The sequence below is a fragment of the Rhinichthys klamathensis genome, unplaced genomic scaffold (genome assembly GCF_029890125.1).
Source record: "Rhinichthys klamathensis goyatoka isolate OS25496 unplaced genomic scaffold, OSU_Roscu_1.1 h1tg000110l_1, whole genome shotgun sequence".
Classification (NCBI taxonomy): domain Eukaryota; kingdom Metazoa; phylum Chordata; class Actinopteri; order Cypriniformes; family Leuciscidae; genus Rhinichthys; species Rhinichthys klamathensis.
This window is the reverse complement of record NW_026606648.1, coordinates 2,085,994-2,106,909: the sequence shown is the minus strand read 5'-3', so window position 1 is coordinate 2,106,909 and position 20,916 is coordinate 2,085,994. Positions and strand designations below refer to the sequence as shown.

The window sequence follows — 20,916 nt, the reverse complement described above, 5'->3', positions numbered from 1 at the left end:
AAAAGTATGTGCAAATTGCAAATGAAGAGTATATTAGATTGCATTATGTATTTAGTATTATTGATTATCTGTTTGTGAATAGTGGGTGAGTTTTCCATTAAGCCTTGTTGAAGAATAAATGCACATTTTCTATTTTTAAATATTTAAATACATTTTTAATTGATATAGCGCAAAGTGTGCATTTAAAGTAGGTACATTTTTGTACGTTTAATTTGCAATCATTACATTTTAAATATCCTAATCAGGCATTATGATTCTTCTGTTAGACTGACATGGCATATGAAGTTTATTGAGTGTGGTATCAGTTTAACTGAACATGTTTTAGCCCACTGTAACAGTGGTCATTGGGTTTGGTCTCACTGTAGCGTGTGTGGTTGACACACTAGCCCTCCCTCTGGTTAGACGTGTAGCGTCATCAAGGCTCTGTGGTCTCATTACCTGAGTGGTGTCATTACATTGAGTTCAAGGTTGAGCTGCAGTAGAACTGAATTTGTGCCGTAATATCTAAACTGAAAGACCTGGTTTTCTACTCAATCAAGCTCGGTAAATTTGTCATTTTACTGTTTTGGTTTGTCTGGTAATACAAATGTTAGGCAAAACTAAATTCATAGACTGCACACATTTGATGGTCCCCAACAGACATACTTGGGAGAACTTTGCAACTATATGTCAACTTATTCTACTAAACCTAACCCCTTATTCTACTAACCCAAACCATACACCTAACAGTCTACTAATACTCCACTACAATGAGAGTTAGTTGACATGTAGGTGCAACGTTAATGTTAGTTAACAGAACGTCTAAAGAGGACCATGAAAATAAAGTGTAACTCAAATTTAAAGAGTGTGGAGTACTTTTAGGGAGTATAGCATTTTTTTATGCAAAAAACAAAACAAACTGTCCAAGTAAATGTATCCAATTTTTTTTAAATATGCATCATGCATATTGATGAATCGCCAGTGTATAAAACCATTTAAATGTTTTGGCATCATGTATAAAGGTCAAATATTAAATAAAATATGACATAAAATAGCATCTGTGGGGTAAATTGTGTCAGATGCTTTGGGGTAAGATGTGCCAGAGACTCAATCTGTTGCAGGAAATACTAAATTACATTTATTGGTATCGTTGGACAAATTAGGGGGAAAACACTGGGAACTAAATTTATTTTTGTCAGAGCACGACTGAAAAGAGAAATCTACCTTTAAAAATATTATTATAGATTTCCCCCACTATATTACAGTATGTATTGAAGGATTTCATACTTCCCTGCAACCTTAATTTCTTTATTTTGTTCTTAAAATGAAAGTACCTTTCAGAAAATATGCTTAATTCCGAGCCACTTATATTTAGTTATTTATAATTTATTTTGAGATGTTATATTTCTCACCCTATTTTATGTTCTATTTATTTAAGTACAGTAGATGTCAGACATCCTAAAATATAATTAGGCATATTTGTTTTAGCTCTCTCTCATTTTTCCTTGACTAAACTTGAATACAAATTGGCACAACTTACCTGCTTTCCACTAATGGAAATGAATAAAACATTGTTAATCAATGCTTAATCATGTCAGGTTTATATACTCAAAATGCACCTATTTTAGCTTCCACTCATTTTTGCATCCTGTTGTGTAAGACACTGTCACACACTAGAATATTCTTCATACGAGCTCAGTTCATAGTGACACAGCCGTTTCAATTTTTTTGTGTCATCTGCTAATGCATGCCAGTTTTAAATTTAGATTTAACCCACTTCCAACTGTAATTTACGTTTTCAGCCCTTTATCTGCATTATGCACCATTACGTTACATTATCATTAAGACTAATATATGGTGTTATTTTCAAACGGTGTGTAGTTTCGTGTTGCGGAGCGATACACTTTAAGCATTTGGAGTGGTAACTGCATCAATTCCAAGACCCACAAAGCATTTCATCAAATGAATTATCCTAAATCAAAATGTGTTTTGGTACTACTTTGAAGTTTCTTCTTTTTCCGCTTTTACTGGCTAGCTGTGTTCTTTCTTTCAGAGCAGTGTCCTTGGGCAGCCTTTCATGTACTGTGAAAATAGCATGCTCCATTTATCTTGAATTGTCTTCATGTGTTGGCTGAGGTCTAGGCCTCCGCTCTTAAAGACCTCTGCTCCGCACCACTCTAAGTCTGCGTCAATGTTATGAAGACATTTTCATCAACTTCTGTCGTTAAGAACTGATATGATTCAGACTTTTGAGTAGCTATATATCACTGATACGAGCACATTAATGGCGGAGAGATCAGTTTATATCACTGACATGATACCCACAGTTGTGTTGTGAACTACACTTTTAGGGGCCGTTTACCTGACAGTTTTCAACTAAAATCAGAAAACGTATTGTTCGTTTTGGCCGTTCGTTTACACGACAACAGCGTTTTGGGGGCCTGAAAATGCCAACTTTTGAAAATGGGATTCAAAGTGCAAATTTTTTTAAACGATACCGTTATCGTTTCCGTGTAAGCTACAAAAACTTGCATTTTTTAAAATGTTGACGTCATGCACGTGTGTATTACGTGTTCAGTCTATAAGTGCATATAGTTTTTATTTTCAAAGTGATATCGCCAACTGGCCTGGCTTGCATAATACAATGAATGGGGATCCTTTTGACAATGTTGTCGCCTGTACACGAAAAACCGCAAAGGAAAAACGTTTCTGTTTTTAGTTAATCGTTCTCATGTAAATGTAACCTTATACTTTGTACCTTATCAACCCCTAAAAAGTACATTTTAGTATTTTATAATAATATGTACCCTTTAGGTACTGCTTGAAAATGTTATGGGTAAATAGGGTACAAAGATGTCCCTTTAAAGGTACCCCTGTGACAAGCTGTTGTACCCCTAAAGGCCTGTTCACACCAAGAACGATTACTAGAGAACTAAAACGATAACTATATTAGCATCCACACCAGGACAATGTTCTGTTTATTTTAAGCGCGCTGCAGTTTTGTCGTCTTCTGCTTTAAAAACTCGAGCTCTTTAAAGCAGGATGGATTCTGATGGTGCGTTCACGTGCTATGGTAATTATGGTAAATACCAAAAGCCGACATGGAAAATGCACATGAACACCCCCTCATGTGGTATTTTCCACTGGGCAACTCGTAGAATATTTTGATGCACGAGTTGCCGAGATGAGATTACCTTTGACCTTTTCAAAATGGCGGAGAGCAACGCAAGAGTTGTGAATGGTAAAAATATGTACTATTCATGATCTAGAAAATATACAGCATATATTATTTACGTTTGAGTTTTGATAAATCATTTTCTTGCTGTAGCAGATGACTTAGCAATCTAAAATAGTTTTAGCTAAATAACAGGTCTGGATCTCCATCTTTTTACCACATTACGACAACAAAAGCACTTGAACGCAACACACTGGTAAATACCAGTTCACAAATGGAAAATATCATATTTTCCATAGCACGTGAACGCACCATGATTGCTGATCAGCTCGAAAAAAAATCTTTCTGTGATTCCAATAATTCCGTTTCTCGGGGCCATTATAGTTGTGGTGTGGACTCTGCTATTCTTTTATTTAGAATGAATTTTAGAGCTATCTTATTGTTAAAGCAATGTCCAACGGGCCTTAAGGGTACAAGTTTTGAGTGTGTGAGATGTTTATTGCGATTGGATGTTTTTCGAGTGATGTTTTCTGCATTTTTGAGGTGAGGTCAGAGCATTTGCACAAAGCAAGAGAAATTCAGTATCCATTACATGTCCTAGTTTTAGCTTAACACCCATGTGATCAGTGATCACATATAATTGCTTCAAACTACTATTATAATGTTCGGTAAGGGAAAAAAACACATACCCACGACAGATGTACATTTCAATATTGTGTTATATCTCAAGTCGCTGTATTGTCCGTGCCACCTTCCTTCTGTGGTGTTTTATTTCAGTCTTAAAGTCTCTGTTGTTTCAGTGAGACTAATTTGCTGTCAGACATGTGGTGCTTTTGCAATAGCAGGCAGACTCCAGAAATTAATTTATCCAAATAACCAAGCCCTCCTGGGCCATTGAGAAGGGGACACAGAAATGGCCTAAGAAGGCATAGCCCCCTTTTGAAGTCTGGAATGTTTTGACTGACTTAAAACAGGCAACTGGAATGAACAGATCGTTTTCACTGACCCATGGGATTTTTAACCATTTTCATACACTACGGACAAAACAAAGAGCAAATGCCTTGACTGATATGTGTGGAGTTGGCAATCAAAAGGCAATGAGAGCAATGTGAAAACTTTTGTGGGTTTTGTCAACAACAACAAAATAATAATACTTGTGCATTTACCCCAATACAGAAATGAATCACACACATGTAAAATTGGAAAGCGATTACTGGGTGTTTGGGATAGCATGGGTTAAATTGGGCCGGAATGATCAAAAACAACATCTTCTGATATGCAGCTGCAATTTTAATCACCTTTTACATTTAAATTCTAAAATGTATTTATTTATTTAAATATATTTTTATATAAATTATTATATTTATTTGTTAAATACAATTATTATTATATTTAGTAGTAAAATGTTGTATTATATTTCAAGTGTTATTATAAATCATTTACATAATGCACTGATTAAATAATATATTATTAATAGTCTTGAAATTAGTTTTCCACTTTTATTCTAATATTCACAAACACATTACTTTTCTGTTATTTTGGTAAGAAAATATCTGCCAAGAACTTATGGAAAAATTTAATTTAATGTAATAAAAATGAATTTCTCATTTAAATAAATAGTTCATTTAATTTTATGTTTGGATGTATTTACCCACATCTCTCAATGTTAATCACATCCAGCAACGTAAAGGCATAGTTTCTAAATGTATTCATTTATTATTTTATGTAACAAAATTAGTTGGCAGCAAAGAAATAACAACGAATGTCATGCTAATAAATCATCCCTATTAAAACTTGCGTACATGACAATTATTGGCAAAGCGGTTTAAACAAGCCTGAAGGAAAAAAAAAAACACAAAAAAACAGGCAGCCTTGAGTTAGGGGCACTTAAGTTTCCACCTTAATAAATAATTCACTACTCCACTGTCATGAGTTGCAGTGGGTTGAAATCCCTAATGACAGCTTTTTATAACCTATGACTCAGCTGGCCATTATGCTCCTGACATCTCCACACAGACCACATCCCTTCAGCCAGATCGCTGTTCTCTGTCTCTCTCTCTCTCTCTTACACAGATCCTGATTCTTGAGTGCATCAATGAATTAACTAAGCGTTCTACTCTCTTTATGAACTGAGTGTTGCAAACACTTTTGGCCATTAATGTAGTGAATGATTAAGATGGATGCTTACAGGTTATGAACGCTCTGGCTGAGGTTTCAGCTTTATTTCTACTCTGAAACCTGGGGCTTTTACAAACTGATTATACAATATTAAGTCACTTGTTTTAATCTACTACAGATTAACTCTCTGAAATGAACTCCATTAACTCATCATGACCAAGTTGCCATCTGCAACTAACTCATTCCTTTTTTTCTGTACGTTTTGAACTTTAACGGTTTAAAAATGTTTTTGACCGAATTTTATTCCTCACGTAATTCATCAAAACCATTACTAATGCTCTTTTGTTTCTGTGCTATTGTTTTCCCACCCAAAATGATGTAATTTTTTTGTTATTGAATACCTCAATAATTTATTTATTTGTTTATTACATTGCTCCTTATGTATTACTGTCATCCAGTGTTGATGTTTGATATGTTTTTATGATTGTCATGTCATTCTATCTATCCATTTTTTTTTAAGAAGCAGTCAAAGCAAAGTATCTGGCAAGGGATATTACGAAAGTCTAACAGGATGGAAAGTTCAAAAACTAAATTTTTTATCAATTAATCAAACCTGGAATATTTATTTATGAATTGCCAAATTTTTCATGTCAGAAGGTAGACATGGAAAAATGTCAACATCCGCTTGAACCAAAGTAATGAAATTATCTTAAGTCATGCTCACTTAATTGTGATATTCTGATAAAAGTTAACCAGCTAAAATGACTCCCATCTTTAAAAACAGAGTTTAATATTTTATCTGCTATATTAACTCTTTCCCCACCAACGTTTTTTTAAAAACTTGTTGCCAGCACCAGCATTTGATGGTATTGTTGCTTCATTCTGTTTATTAGCACTTGAATGTTGGTAAGTAAAAAAAAAAAGAAGCAACATTTAAAACAAAACGCTGAGAAAGTCATGTTTTTGTCAGACTTAATCCGGATTGGATGATTAAAACATAGATTGAGTAGATCCTCTAAAGCTTGTGCAGTCATTGCCTCTTCCTGGGTCAACATATCATATGGTGTAACGCAGTTTTTATTTATGTGCGGTTGAATGTTTTAGGATCGGATTAGCTTATATGTGCGTAAGCAATCAGGCCTGTGTCCGAAATCGCCCTTATACTGTTAAATTGGGCACTATTTGAGGGCACAGCCATTTGTAGTGGTGTCCAAAAACATAGTGGAGTTTTTCTAGTGCACTCGTTCAATCCTACAATGCACCACAATAACAAGTGTACAACTGATGTACACTCAAGAATACTAGAGCTAGAGAATACTCATAATGCACTGTGAGATTTGTGCGCTGAGTGAATTCCCACGTCTGACCTGAAGATGGCTTCCACAGAATCCATCCATTCATTTTCCAAACCGCTAGTCCAATGTGGCTTCAGCGTAATATCATACAGGTATTGTCATGATTCTGCCATCTAGTTCTTGTCTTTCTTTAAGTCTTGGGGCAGGATCATGACAGACTCATGTTTTGTGAGCAAGCACATGGCTTTGTGTTCGGCCATGTGCTTGTGTTGTCTTGTTACGTAACCCCGCCCCCTTGTTATCCTCGTCTTGTCATTATTGTCTAGTCGGCTTCACCTGTCCTCGTCATTAGTGTTCCCCTATTTTATCCCCTTGTGTTTGCTGTCCTGTGCCGGTTCATTGTGTCACACTTTGTGAGAGTCTACCCGTGAGTACCTTGTCTTAGAATAACGTCTTGATCTTGTATTTGCTGTTTGTTAATAGTCTAGTTTTTGTCAAGTGTTATCTAGTTTAGTTATCCCTAGTTTGTATTGCCTCTGTTTTGCCCCCTCGTGGGTTTTGTTTTCCCCTGTTTTTCTGTTATAATAAACGTTGTGTGATTGCATACCGTCTGCGCTTGGGTGCATCTGCTATCCTCATAACAGAATGAACCGGCCAACGCAGAACCCAGCAGACAGAATGCTTTCTTCTGTCGACCACCATTCGGAGGACCTTAACATTGGTGGCAGAACACTTTTTCTGATATGAAGATGGGCAAGCTTCCTTTCCCTCCTCAGGGAGAGAGGTCCTTGAGGGAGTATGCTCAGGTAGCGAATGAGAGGAGGTTTTTCTTACCTGATGTCCTCTTCAATCGCTACCTCATCACGGGTCTCAATGCTCCCCCTCCTCTGGCTGAACGAGAAAGACTGGTCCGCCGCCCGTTCCATGAGATGGTGGACTGTTTGTCTCAGAAGGGGTCGCAGGGTTCCTCCATGTCTTCACCACCTGGCGTGCTGCCCGCGATCCCGGAGGGTCGCGTTCTTGCTGTCGCAACGCTTGGGGACCAGGCTCGTTCCACCACATCTCCCGAGGCGCCAACCGTTCCTAGCAGTCTCCGTGGTAAACGGGGTAGACGTTTATCTTGGGAGTCGGCTTCGGAGTCCTCTTCGACTGAGTCTACCCTACCGGAGATTGTTTTCCGAGCTCCTGTTATGCTTCCCGCTGAGCTTCCCCAACCAGTCACAAGTCCGACTGTGGTCTCTGCCCCGCGGCCAAAGAGAAAGAGGAGGAAGAAGGGAGCTTCCTGTTCCCCATCACCGTCTTCTGTGTCTGCGATGGTTTCTCAACCTGCCGCTGCAACTGTGAGCGCTGTTCCTGAACCTGCTGCTGAAAGCGTGGTTCCCGAGTCTGCGGCTCTGAGCGCTGTTCCTGAACCTGGTGCTAAAAGGGCTATTCCAGAGTCTGCGGCTGAGAGGGCTGACCCTGAACCTGTTACGGTGTCACCTGCTGTGAGAGCGGTGGCCGATCAAGCTGCAGATGCAGTCCTGCAGTCCGTTTCAGCTCGTCAAGAGATGCCTGTTGTCGTTGCCGCAAAGACGTTGTCCGATTACCTCCAAAGTCTAGTCCAGATCCTAGAGGTCCCTTTCAAACCTGTCGTGTCCACAAGTCCTGTGCCTACAGAAGAGGAGAGTGTTGTTCCCAAGGCAGCTGCTGAGAGTATTGCCCCCAAGTCAGCTGTAAAGAGTATGCTTCCTGAGTCCGTTGCACGGGTTGCTGTACCTGAGCCGATTGCAGAAGACGCGATTCCCAATTCAGATGTGAGATGCGCTACTTCCGAGTCTGATGTGAGGAGCGCTGGTTCTGGTTCTACTGCGGAGTTCTGTGACCCCGTTCCAGCTCTGCAGCCTGCTGCAGCATGGCCTCTCTCCTCTCCACGGTCGTCAACTACACCCCCTGTCGTGTGTCCTGCTCCGTTACCTGTTTTTCCTGTCACGCCCGCCACTTTTCAGTCACGGACTGTTCCCCCCAAGTTTTTACTTGTGTTTCCCCATCCAAGTCTGCCCGGATTCCTCGTCCTCAGCCCTCGTCCCAAAGACCCAGGATCCCCTGTCCACCTATTCACCCTGGACTATCCCCCATGAACTCTCATGTTCCTCCACCTATGCACCCTGGACAACCCCCCATGAACTCTCATGTTCCTCCACCCCCGACAGTATTTGTTATTTTTATTGTTGCATCCTAACCCTGTTGTTGTGTTTTCGTGTATGCCGCAACTGCTTTTTGTCATGTTTTGTTGGTTTGTGTCGATGTCCCAGCCTGTCATGTCTTGTGTTTGATGTCCCTTGAGGAGCGTCTGGAAGCCACTCCTTAAGGGAGGGGTTCTGTCATGATTCTGCCATCTAGTTCTTGTCTTTCTTTAAGTCTTGGGGCAGGATCATGACAGACTCATGTTTTGTGTGCAAGCACATGGCTTTGTGTTCGGCCATGTGCTTGTGTTGTCTTGTTACGTAACCCCGCCCCCTTGTTATCCTCGTCTTGTCATTATTGTCTAGTCAGCTTCACCTGTCCTCGTCATTAGTGTTCCCCTATTTTATCCCCTTGTGTTTGCTGTCCTGTGCCGGTTCATTGTGTCACACTTTGTGAGAGTCTACCCGTGAGTACCTTGTCTTAGAAGAACGTCTTGATCTTGTATTTGCTGTTTGTTAATAGTCTAGTTTTTGTCAAGTGTTATCTACAGTAGTTTAGTTATCCCTCGTTTGTATTGCCTCTGTTTTGCCCCCTCGTGGGTTTTGTTTTCCCCTGTTTTTCTGTTATAATAAACGTTGTGTGATTGCATACCGTCTGCGCTTGGGTTCATCTGCTATCCTCATAACAGGTATAAATTCGTTTTTAATTGATTATTAAATTGTTTAATTAAGGTTTATACATACTCAAAGTGTCCGAATTCACTCGCTCATTTTCATTCAACTCCTTAAAGTGGATTATATTATTGGACTAATGTCGTGAATAGTGAATGAGGGTGTAGGGAGCGATTTTGGACACAGCCTTTCTATCGCTTGTTTCTGCTTCTTATTTGCTTGTTTTTGGAGCCGGAGATTGGCTGCATCCGAAAACTTAGGCAGCTGACTTTTTGCCTCGCTGCCTTATAAACAATGACTCTGTAGGCAGCGTTTGTGCACGAAGGTACCTCACGAAAATGTAAATCTGCCAATCTCAGTGTATTCTCTTGCTAGAAATGACATTGGAAGTGGAAAATGTTGGTTCAAAACGTACATTTACACACAAACTGACCAGCAACCGCAACTTTCAGACGCCATCTTTAACTGTCACCGAATGGGACGCATAGGATTGTGGGATATCAAAGGTAACAAAGGATATATCTTTGCTGGATTCAAAAATCGATCAGATGAAGGTATCTCAGGAGACAGGAAGTGAAGCTAACATTGAATTCGGACGTGCATTGATGCCTTCCTACCTTGGAATGTGTCCTCCGAAGGCAGTATTTTTAAGCTTTCGGATGCAGCCATTCTGTACTATTTCAGAAGATGTGTAATATAGCGCCCCCTGCCGTATAATAGTCAAAACATGGATTGCCTATCCTCACTTCAGCCTGTAGCACATATTCTGGATTAAATTCAATATGTAGTGGATGTGTGTGTGTTTTTTTCCTCTCTCCCAAATTCAGTACAAACTCTGCCCTGCAGCCGATTTAAAAGATTTCATTTCTGATGTCAATCACAATGCTGATTGCCTACACAACGCTATAATACTAACCCCTAAATCTACCCTACACCCTAAACCCTAAACCTTAACTTGGTTTGGAGAAATTTCATGTGTTCTTATTGGATTTAATCCAATATGTCATTGCGATACAGGGTGCAGGACATTTTAGTAAAACTCGTCAATGGCAAGGAAGCGTTGTCAATGACAGGAAAATATTTAAAACGTGTATGATGGACACATGAAAATGACTCAACTGCTCTCTTACTGTGTTTCACCTAGGTTTATAAGTGGTTTCCACCCCCTACCGAAGTCAAGGAGAGCTGAGGCTAAATAATATCGCTTAATAGGTAAGTGCCAATCTTTTTTCTGCCCCTCTATTTTGCCATAAAGTTGTTTTACTCTCCAAGTGTCTAATCCCTTTTTCATAATATTTAAATATGGTGCCGTTTGCAATGACGTTGGTGTATCGCTGCAAGTTCTTTTGCTACTTCTAAACGTAGAGACGTAATTGACTATAAAAAGAACAAATAACTCACAGCTTTATTGAGTCATTCCCACGAGTTAACCCTAGGATATAAATCTTGTGGTGGTGATTAAGCTTTTGACAATAGAGTTAGCACAGTGTAGCAGACAAGGGCAAGTGAGCCTGCAGAGTAATTTACTCTACGGTTTGCAGGTGTGGCCTCCTACTGAGCAAGAGACCACCGTAGGAACTGACGAAACTCTTTGCTAGCAGGGAAACGAGTACAGTCAAAGTAATCACTGCTACCGTGCCTCGCTCCTGGCCACTACTGATTTTATCCAGTTCGTAATTATCCTGAATTATGTAAAAAGAGAGATTGATGACTATTTTGTCAACGTTTTATTGTTGACCTTTTTACGTCACTGCAGACCTCTTTCCCTCGCCGCTAACTATTAATTATGAAATACTGTAGGTCTCAGCCATTTCATTTTACAGCCTCTTCCTGTTAAACTTGGTGTGAAGGGCTGCTGTTTTTAAATAGGTGTGTAAAGTCAATGTGGATATAGTGCCCCAAGCCTCCAATCTCATGCCCATTATGTCATCTGGTGTTTTTTCTTTATAAAAAAGCTATACGCTCCTGCAGTGTTGCTGTTTACTTGCACTTCTGTAATTTTGACAGTTATTGAAAAATTTTCAGCAGTTTTTGGAGAGTGTCTTCGCTTTGCTTTAAATGCCTTGTTGATTATTTGTAACCTGAACACTGTAACCTTTTATTGACATTGATCTCTAAGAGTTATTATCATTATCATTAACTAAAACTAAAACTATTAAAAATGTATTTGTTCATAAATAAAATATAGATGAAAAACTAACTGAAATACGTTTAATTTGAAGCACTAAAATTGCTGAATAAAAACTAAAACTAAAATCAGAATAGATTAAACCTAAATAGTATTTTAAAAAAGAACTAATAAAAATGACAAAAGCACATAACAAAATAGCTAAAAATTAAACTCAATTTAAAATGAAAACTATAAATGAAAAAATATATATTTGTTAATTTAGATAAAGGTAAAATAAATCTCACGAAAAATATTTTAAAAAAGAAAAACTAATAAAAATGACAAAAGCACATGACAAAAGAACTAAAATTAAAATGGAAACTGAAAATATAAAAATATAATTCTTAAAAAAAAAACTATAATAGTACACTTTTAAAAATAAAAGAGGGTTTTTGCAGCGATGCCATAGAAGAACCATTTTTAGTTTCCCCAAATAACCTTTCAATGAACCGTTCTTAATTTTTTTTTTTTAGTGTGAAGAACGTTTTAAAAATCCAAAGAATCTTTTTTCACTTTAACAAATATTTTGTACAATGGAAAGATTCCATAGATGTTAAAGTTTCTTCATTGAAACATAGCTGACACTAAAGAATCTTAATTTTTAAGAGTGTATATAGATAATAAATTTTTTTTTTTTTTAAATGGTTTTATGCCATACACATTCCGTGGGTGCGGATTACCGCAGAATCAGATTTATCTATCTGCAGAATTCCTAAGACTTTTCATTACAATTAATAAAGAAAATACGAGAAAAGTAGATTTTGTGTGGGCCTGCCGATGACCCCCTCTACTGGCCCCTGGGGCCTTTCGTGAAGCAATCAACTCGTGTGGATGAATATATTGCTGGAGGTAGAGCAGGGATTGTTTCCCTGTATGTCACAGGCTTATCGGCTTCTTGTTTAGGTCACATCATTTGCTATCCTGCTGAGACCTCTGGAATAACTTACGCAGCCCTGATCCCTACTGTCAGCACCTCTCTCAAAGTGTGAAGTGATTTCACCAAGGACTCTCTCAGCTGGAAATGACTGTGTTTCTCTTTACATTTAGTCTTTAAAACGGGAGTTTGCCCAAAATAATAAATGTCATTTCCATCTAGTCACAGAGAACGTTTTCGGCAAAGTGTGGACAAACAAAATGTGGGTATATTGAAGTCAGCACCAGGCAGAGTGTGAATTAGTGCGTGTTATTTTACTGTTACCACTTACAGCTGTAAAGCTGTGGATTTGAAGTATTGCACTAGTTTCATTTCAACTTTGATTTTATAAAATTGTGTGTGAGCAGCTATGTTGCTCTTAAAGGAGTATTATGATCTACGTGAAACATGCAGACATTATATGCAGCATTTTGGTATTGTGCATTTTCCAAAAGAATTACAATATTTGAGTTTGGCTATTGTTCCCATTACCATCAAAAAGTATACTCTTAATACTGTACATGATATTAGTTATGTTGTGGGTCGTTTAGAATGAGACTTAAGACTAACATATTATAGAGGTACTGACTGAAACTCTAAGACTATAATGTCTAAGACTATCTTTATACATCTTTGAAGGAAAAGTTCATAAAAAAATGTCATTATTTATACCCCTTCATGTCATTCTATAGTAATTCTAGTCGTAAGACTGATATTCAAATTTATTATTCACTGATTTTTATTCACTCTGCAAAAGCTTGTGTCTAAAAAATAGTTTGAAAATAGTTTGGTATGACGTGGGTAAATAATAGTTAATCTAAAAAAAAAATCTGCCATTCTTTCATGTTGTACTTGTTGGGCTATGATCATTAATTTCCCACTGTTTCAAAATCTATGAATGGAATTATAGACTTTCAAAATTCACTTGTTGGGCTATGATCATTAATTTCCCACTGTTTCAAAATCTATGAATGGAATTATAGACTTTCAAAATTCACAAGACAACAGATCCTCATTAATATTAAACTAGTTGAAGTCAAGTCACCTTTATTTATGTAGCCCTTTTTACAATACAGATTGTTTCAAAGCAGCTTTACAGTGATAATAGGAAATTAATTCAACAAAGATTGTTTTGGCTGTACAGCAGCTCTAGAATAGAAAGTCATTGTCCATCTTAAGTAAGTTTTTGATTGATTAATTTCCATTTTAAAAATAATTGGTTATTAACTTAGGGGCCGCTTACACGACACCGTTTTCAACTGAAAACAGAAAACCTTTAATGTGTTTTGTTCACTTGCACGACAATGGTGTTTTGGTGGCATGAGAAAGCAAACTTTGAAATAGATTTCAAAGTGCAAGTTTTTGAAAATGAGTTTTGAAAACGATACCGTTATCATCTCTGTGTAAACTTCAAAAAAGTGAATCTGTGAAAACGGTGACAGCATGTGTATGCGTATTACGTGTTTAGCCTATAGGCATGCCATGCGCGTTTGAATGCATATTTTCTTCACAAAGTGACATCGCCAAATTACTTGTCTGACCTGCATAATACAGCGTTTTAGTCATTTCTGTGGATCCATGTGAACGGGAATCATTTTGATAATGCTTTCATCTGTACAGAGGATAAAAAGTTTTTTTTTTTGTGGAAAAAAACGTTTGTCGACACACTTCGCAGGGGATAGCCCAGTTGACACGGTCTCTGCTGATGCTTCAGAGCTGCGTTGTGGCCTTGTCTAGGCGCAGGTCCTTAATCTGATCTGTATACGGCCCAGATCCGGCATACTTCGGTAAACCTCGGGATAAACAGAGGGACTAATATTAGCGTAGATGCCTTTCTTCTTAGGATGCAACGAGTACATCAGATGTCATTGGAAGCGTTCCCGGTTCTGGCTGACCTAATGTATGCAGCCTAATAATCATTTTACATGATTGGAATTATAGAAATTGATAATGTGTTATGTGTATGCCAGGTTAAAGAGATGTGTTTTTATTTAAACTTACAGAGTGTGTCTGCTTCCCGAACAACACTAGGAAGACTGTTCCAGAGTTTAGGTGCTAAACAGGAAAAGGATCTACCGCCAGCAGTTGATTTTGATATTCAAGGTATTATCAACTGGCCAGAATTTTAAGATCACAATAGACGTGAAGGACTATAATGCGTTAAGAGCTACTGCACTGGGAGCTAAACCATTTAATGCTTTGTAAGTAATTAGCTAGATTTTAAAATGCAAATGCAGTGTGACAGAACTGGGCTAATACTGCCCTTGCTGCTGCATTTTGGACTAGCTGGAGTTTGTTTATTAAGCGTTTGAATATTAACCACCCAGTAGAGCATTACAATTATAATCTAGCCTTGAGGTCATGAACGCATTTATAGTTATTTTTAAGATGGAAGAATGCGGTTTTACAGATGCTCGTGGCTTTCAAATTAAAGATTGGTATCAAAGAGCACACCCAGGTTCCTAACTGACGACGAAGACTTCACAGAACATCCATCAAGTGTTAGACATTATTCTAGATTATTACATGCAGAGGTTTTTGGTCCAATAATTAGAATAGCTGTTTTTTCAGAATCAAGTTGTAGGAAATTACTAGCCATCCAATTTTTTTATATCAGCTATGCATTCCATTAATTTTGTGAATTGGTAAGTTTCGTCGGGGCGTGAAGAAATATAGAGCTGAGTATCATCAGCGTAACAGTGAAAGCTAATGCCATGCTTCCTTAAAGGTGAACTAAGTAACTTTTTTACCTTAACCGAACAGCTTTGGAGTCATTGTAATGTTTATATTACTGATTTCGTGTTGAATGGTGGTCGTCTTGCACCCCCCTGGTGCCTGTGAGCCGCAAAACCACCCTTGCAACTTTGGGCCGGCGAGCCGCCCAGTGTTAGGAAGTGTTATATCGTGTGATATCAGGTCTCGCGAGGTAACGAATTGCTTTACGGCAAAAAACAGATCTGATAAAATTCTGATAAAATGAGCATCAAACAGAAATAACCCGGCGCCGTATACATGTGGTGTTGGGGCCATACCTTATTTCCACTCGTTACAGCGTCCATCCTACTGAACAGGTACCGGTGTACAGGGGGAGGGGATCCGGCCGTGAGTGCGAGCCATCTCTGCGTGAGTGCTATTCACGACAGTACAAGTACTTCACAGCGACTCTAGGGGTCGCTGTTTGACAAAAAGGAATTCCTACTTAGTGCTGCTTTAAAGGTGCTATATGGAACTTTTCTTCTAAAATGAATCCTTTTTTTATTGCCTGTGTGTGAAGGGGTTGTAATCACACATTACAATGATCCACTTGTCGGGTTTTGCTATTACCTCTGAAGGCCAATATTCATATTTATATGTGAAGTCTCCGGGTCGGATTTACCGCGAAATCCATCGGATGTGACGTGCATGCGCTCCCGAGCCTCTCTCCTTATATACAGTCTATGTGACCGACGGCACTGCAGCTGACGACATGGAGTCTGATAACACCCCAAAACGACCTGCCTCCAGCACAACACACACTCCAACACTAACTCCACATAAATATAAAAAACAAAACAAAGTTTTATCTGCTGAAGCTCGTCAGGCCAAACGTGATTCTGATCGACTCAGGACGAAAACACGGATCAACATAGGCAGAGCTTTTGAATTATTAGTAAACTCAAATGAAATAGCAAGGTAAACTACATGAGACATGGAATGAATACAAAAGACTGTTCCAGGATAAGAAAAGGTGCTTTAGGATACTTGTTTTATGTACTAGATCTACGTTATAGATCGTTACGCTATAACGTAATTCATCCCACTGTCATATTGTTTATAATAAACATTTCCAGACACGTTCAGTACAGTAATGTTACTTCCTACTGTCTTACTGTTACACTGACATTGTTCAGTCTAGTTCACTAACCGTTTTCGTTATCATATTATACATTCACCTATGTTGACATTGTTGATTGTGAAAGATACACGAATAGTTGAAATGCCGTAGGCTATGCTAGATAACATCACATGTCGGCTAAATGCAGTCAATGTAACGTTATCATGGTACGAGCATGGAGCATTAGTTCAACGTCAAGCTGATAAAAGTAGCCTATTATTGTAACATTGCAGTGGGAGTTTACATGAGTTTCCAGCATGTTGTGTGATGCTTTCGCCGTTGCGTTGAAAGTCTCCGTGTGGCCGGTAGTGAATGCTCGCTCCTGAGATCGCACACGCACACGAGCACGAGCGCTCTTGTTGCAATCTGAAACATCACCACTAGAGGCCGCTAAAAGTTCCATATAGCACCTTTAAATCTCCAAAGGGTATCATGTACAGGATAAAAAGCAATGGTCCTAGTACTGAGCCTTGCGTTACTCCATACTGAACTTGTGATCGATATGACACCTCTTCGTTTGCTTGTTCAAACTGGTAACAGTCGGATAAGTATAATTTTAACCGTGCCAATGCAATTCCACTAATGCCAAGATTATTTTCGAGTCTATTCAAAATAATGTTGTGGTCGATAGTATCAAATGCAGAACATTAAGGAGCTCACAATAGTTTCACATTTTAACTGTGAGCATGTGTGTTCATCTCATTAGCTCTTAAATTGGGCAAATACCCGTTACTGCTGCACACGGATGTTGAGTGACATGTGCAGGGTCCGTCCATAACTTATGTAACCCCTCTAACCATATTCACAAACTTAGAGTGGCTGTTGCTGCCTGCTTACTCACAAACCAGGACCAAAGACAGCAGTTTAGAAGTTTACTTTTTGGAAGCCAGCCGGAACTGCTTAAGGGTGATGACATTTTCCAGGAACAGGTGGTCCAAGTGACATAATTTTGGCCCAGTGTTGAGACTTTGCAATATTACAACACCATCATGTTGCCAGAAATCGATTTCAAATTAATACTTTGTTCTTTTAGCAAGAGGATAAAACCCGCTAATAACTCTGAAAGTTGCACTTCCTTTGTTCAAGGCCCATCTCAGTCTTGAAAATGCTTTGGCTGAGAAAACTATTTATGATCATACACTGTTAACTACTGGCACGTACACTTTGGACTGGAATGCCATTCAGAATGCAGAAAATATATTTAGTTCTCACCAACAGACAGCAAAAGGCACCAGTGGGTCTAGCTCAACACGAGAAGAGTTATTTTTACCACAGTATGGACTTTCAATTATGGTAATGTGTTTTCTAGCCCCTTTAAGAACACTTGGAGCAATTAATGTGCCTCCATTTGCTGAAATGAAATATGACATTTTCTGACAGATGCAAACACAAAAATGTTTGAAGTATAATTGGTGCAGTTATAGGCTGGAGTGAAGAGATATGTTTTTAACTTTGATTTTAAAAATAATAATAATTACCTTTAGTGCAGTTCTAATATGGATCTGTAAACTGTTCCAAAGTTTAGGTGCGGCTATGGCAAAGGTTCGATCACCCCTAGATTTTAACTTTGACTTTCTCACTGGATGGTGTACACACAACAAGTCAGAAAGGTAAGAGGGGCAAGGCCATTTAAAAACAAGCAGAATCACTTTAAAATGAATTGTAAAGCGGACTTGGAGCCAATGTAAAGACATTAAAACCGGAGTAATATGTTTGCGAACACCGGTTAAAAGTCTTGCAGCCGTGTTTTGGACCATTTGTAATTTACATGGGGAAGAATTGTTTATTTCCAGGGAGTTACAATAGTCAATTCTAGAAGGGATAAAAGCATGAATCTCAGTTTCAAAGTGCTTAAAAGAAAGAAAAGTCTTCACTTTTGCCAGCGCTCTTAATTGGTAAAAACTTGATTTGACAACTACATTAATTTGCTCATCAAATTTAAGTGCACTATCAAATAAGACGCCCAAGTTTTTTACACACCATTTAACTGAAGAAGATAAAACACCAGAATTTAATTGAGAAATGTTTGGGACTTTGAGAAGAGCCAAACACACTGATTTCAGTTTTACTCTCATTTAGATATAAACAATTTGACGGCATCCAGGCTTTGACATCGGAAAGACAGGCACTGAAAGAGACTAAGCCATTTCTGTGCTTCAGGGGCAAATAAAGTTGTGTATCGTCTGCATAGCAATGATAATACAAGCCATGCTTTTTAAAAGTAAACCCTAAAGGAAGCATATAGAAAGAAAACAATTAAGGGGCCAAAACAGAGCCTTGGGGGACCCCACAGGTCAGGGGGACCACACCCAAGTGGCATCCTCTTATACTGATCGAGAAGCTTCTATTTTTAAGCCACTGTATGACTGAAATCAGAGCAGTTCCTCTGATTTCCACAACTTGTTCTAGCTGAGAAAGCAGGACCTCATGATCAACTGTATCGAACACAGCCCTTAAATATAAAAGTATTACTACAACATAGTCAACTGAGTCAATGGCTATTAAAACATCATAAAAAAGAGTGCCGTCTCTGTAGAGTGAAGTTTCTAAAACCTGATTGAAAAACATCAAAAACCGTATTGTCATTCAAAAAGCTCTGCAGCTGATGAAGAACAACTTTCTCCAAAATGTTAGATAAAAAGGAAATATTACAGGTGGGCTTAAAATTAGATACAATTTTTAGATCCAGATTAGAACTTTTAAAAGGGGGTTTGACAATAGCATGCTTTAAACAATCAGGTACAGTTCCTGATTCCAGGCACTTAATAAAAACTAGAAAAGCAGGGCCCACCACATCAAATACTTCTTTAAAAAGGCTGGGAGGAATGCCATCACAAAGAGACCTAGAAGGCTTTAGTTGGTTAACAATCTCGTGTAGAAAAGAAAAGAAACAGAATTGAACTGGCTAAAGTTAGCACTAGAATTTGAAGGAACGGCAGGATCATAAGTAGAGGCCTGATATTCTGTCTTAATTTTGCTCATCTCATCTACAAAAAAAAAGACAAAAGCTTTCACATATATCTACTAACTACTAACTATTACAAACAGGTGGATTCACAACAGGATTTATAGTATTGAAGAGGATTCTTGGTCTATGACAATTTTTATCAATGAGCTCAAGGAAATACGTAGACTTAGCCTATATGACTGCTTTCTGATATTGATAATTTATCAAAATCCTGAAAATCTATCACTGTTTCCACAAAAACATACATATTTTGCATATGAAATATTATAGAAATATAAAGCTTAATAGTAGGTTTTCAGCATTGGTAATAATAAGAAATGTTTAGCACTAAATCAGCATATTAGAATGATCTCTCAAGGATCATTGAAGACAGGAGTAATGATGCTGAAAATTCAGCTTTACCATCACAGGAATAAATTACATTTTAAAATATAAATTGTAATAATATTTCACAATATTTCTGTTTTTACTATAATAATGTTTGGTCAAATAAATGCCGCCTTGGTGACCATAAGAAACTTTTATTGAGAGATGTTCATTGTTTAGAGACAGATCAAGGAAACAGTAAATAAGTAGAAACAATGTGGAAATAAAAACTCTATATTATGATTGGATGAGCCACATTCGAAGCCGTCGCAAAAATAAAGCAATAAGTCACTCAAGGTTGTACAATACAGTGATTTTACCATGGTTAAGAGGTTAAAGTCACTGTGACGCACAGCTGCTTCTGGTTTATTGCCTTCTCCTTATGTATGTCATTGTTCCTTATTTACTTCCTCTCTCATTGAGCTTTTAGTGAATTAGCAGAATCTGCATCACAGAAAACAACCACACAATCCTTGCCTATTTCAAGAACACCTGTAATGATGTGTTTTTCAGGTCTCTGTGACGTTTTCTCCACCAAAGCTTAGCGCGTCCACCAGGTCAAACAGGAATACAATGCGAACAATACACAGAATTACCTGAATGGCAGGAAGACTAGAGCGGTTACGTGTACCTAAGCAACTGAAATCCCTGTGTTTGTATTGAGTCGCGCTCAAGCTGTTCTCAAACGTCATTCATTCTGTTTATTTGCTGTAGTAATTGCTGCAGACTTGTCATATCAGCCTGTTTGGTTTGTGTCTAAGAAGTGACAGGAACCTATTCAGATAAACTCAAACATTTTAATGATTTTCAATAATTTCACAACCTCATCTCAATTTCAAATAAAATGAAAAGGAAAGAGTTGGAAAGTTTATTTAACAGCAGAGGCAACTCAACACTGTCACATCCTGATATAATAAGACGTCTTGGCGAACAAGTGGAGTCACACAGAGCAACTGCCCAAGGAGAATCAAATCAGAATATTTCGAGTATAAATATAGTATCAGGATTCAAAGAGGCTTTCTGCGAGTTAGATAAATTTCCGGTGATTTATTTTCAAGTTTTAATTGTCTTGGAGGAGCCTTCTTATTAGAGTTCCAAACCCATTGAGATAATGAAACCTTTACCCTCCAGGCAGGCATCTTTTTTCCAATGACAGTAATTTACATATGATTTATTTAGAGAACAAGAGGCTCGGCTAATTTTATTTGGAGATTTTCCTTT

General features: G+C 38.1%; 1 protein-coding gene across 2 annotated transcripts in view; it reads left to right on the top strand.

Moving 5' to 3' along the window:
- Positions 1–20,916, top strand: part of eya1 (EYA transcriptional coactivator and phosphatase 1) — an 88,532-nt gene that overhangs the window by 3,788 nt on the left and 63,828 nt on the right. For both annotated transcript variants that reach the window (XM_056254123.1, XM_056254122.1), the window contains exon 2: positions 10,549–10,616. The gene's annotated coding sequence lies outside the window, so the exon portion shown is untranslated. The remainder of the gene's footprint in view (positions 1–10,548; positions 10,617–20,916) is intronic.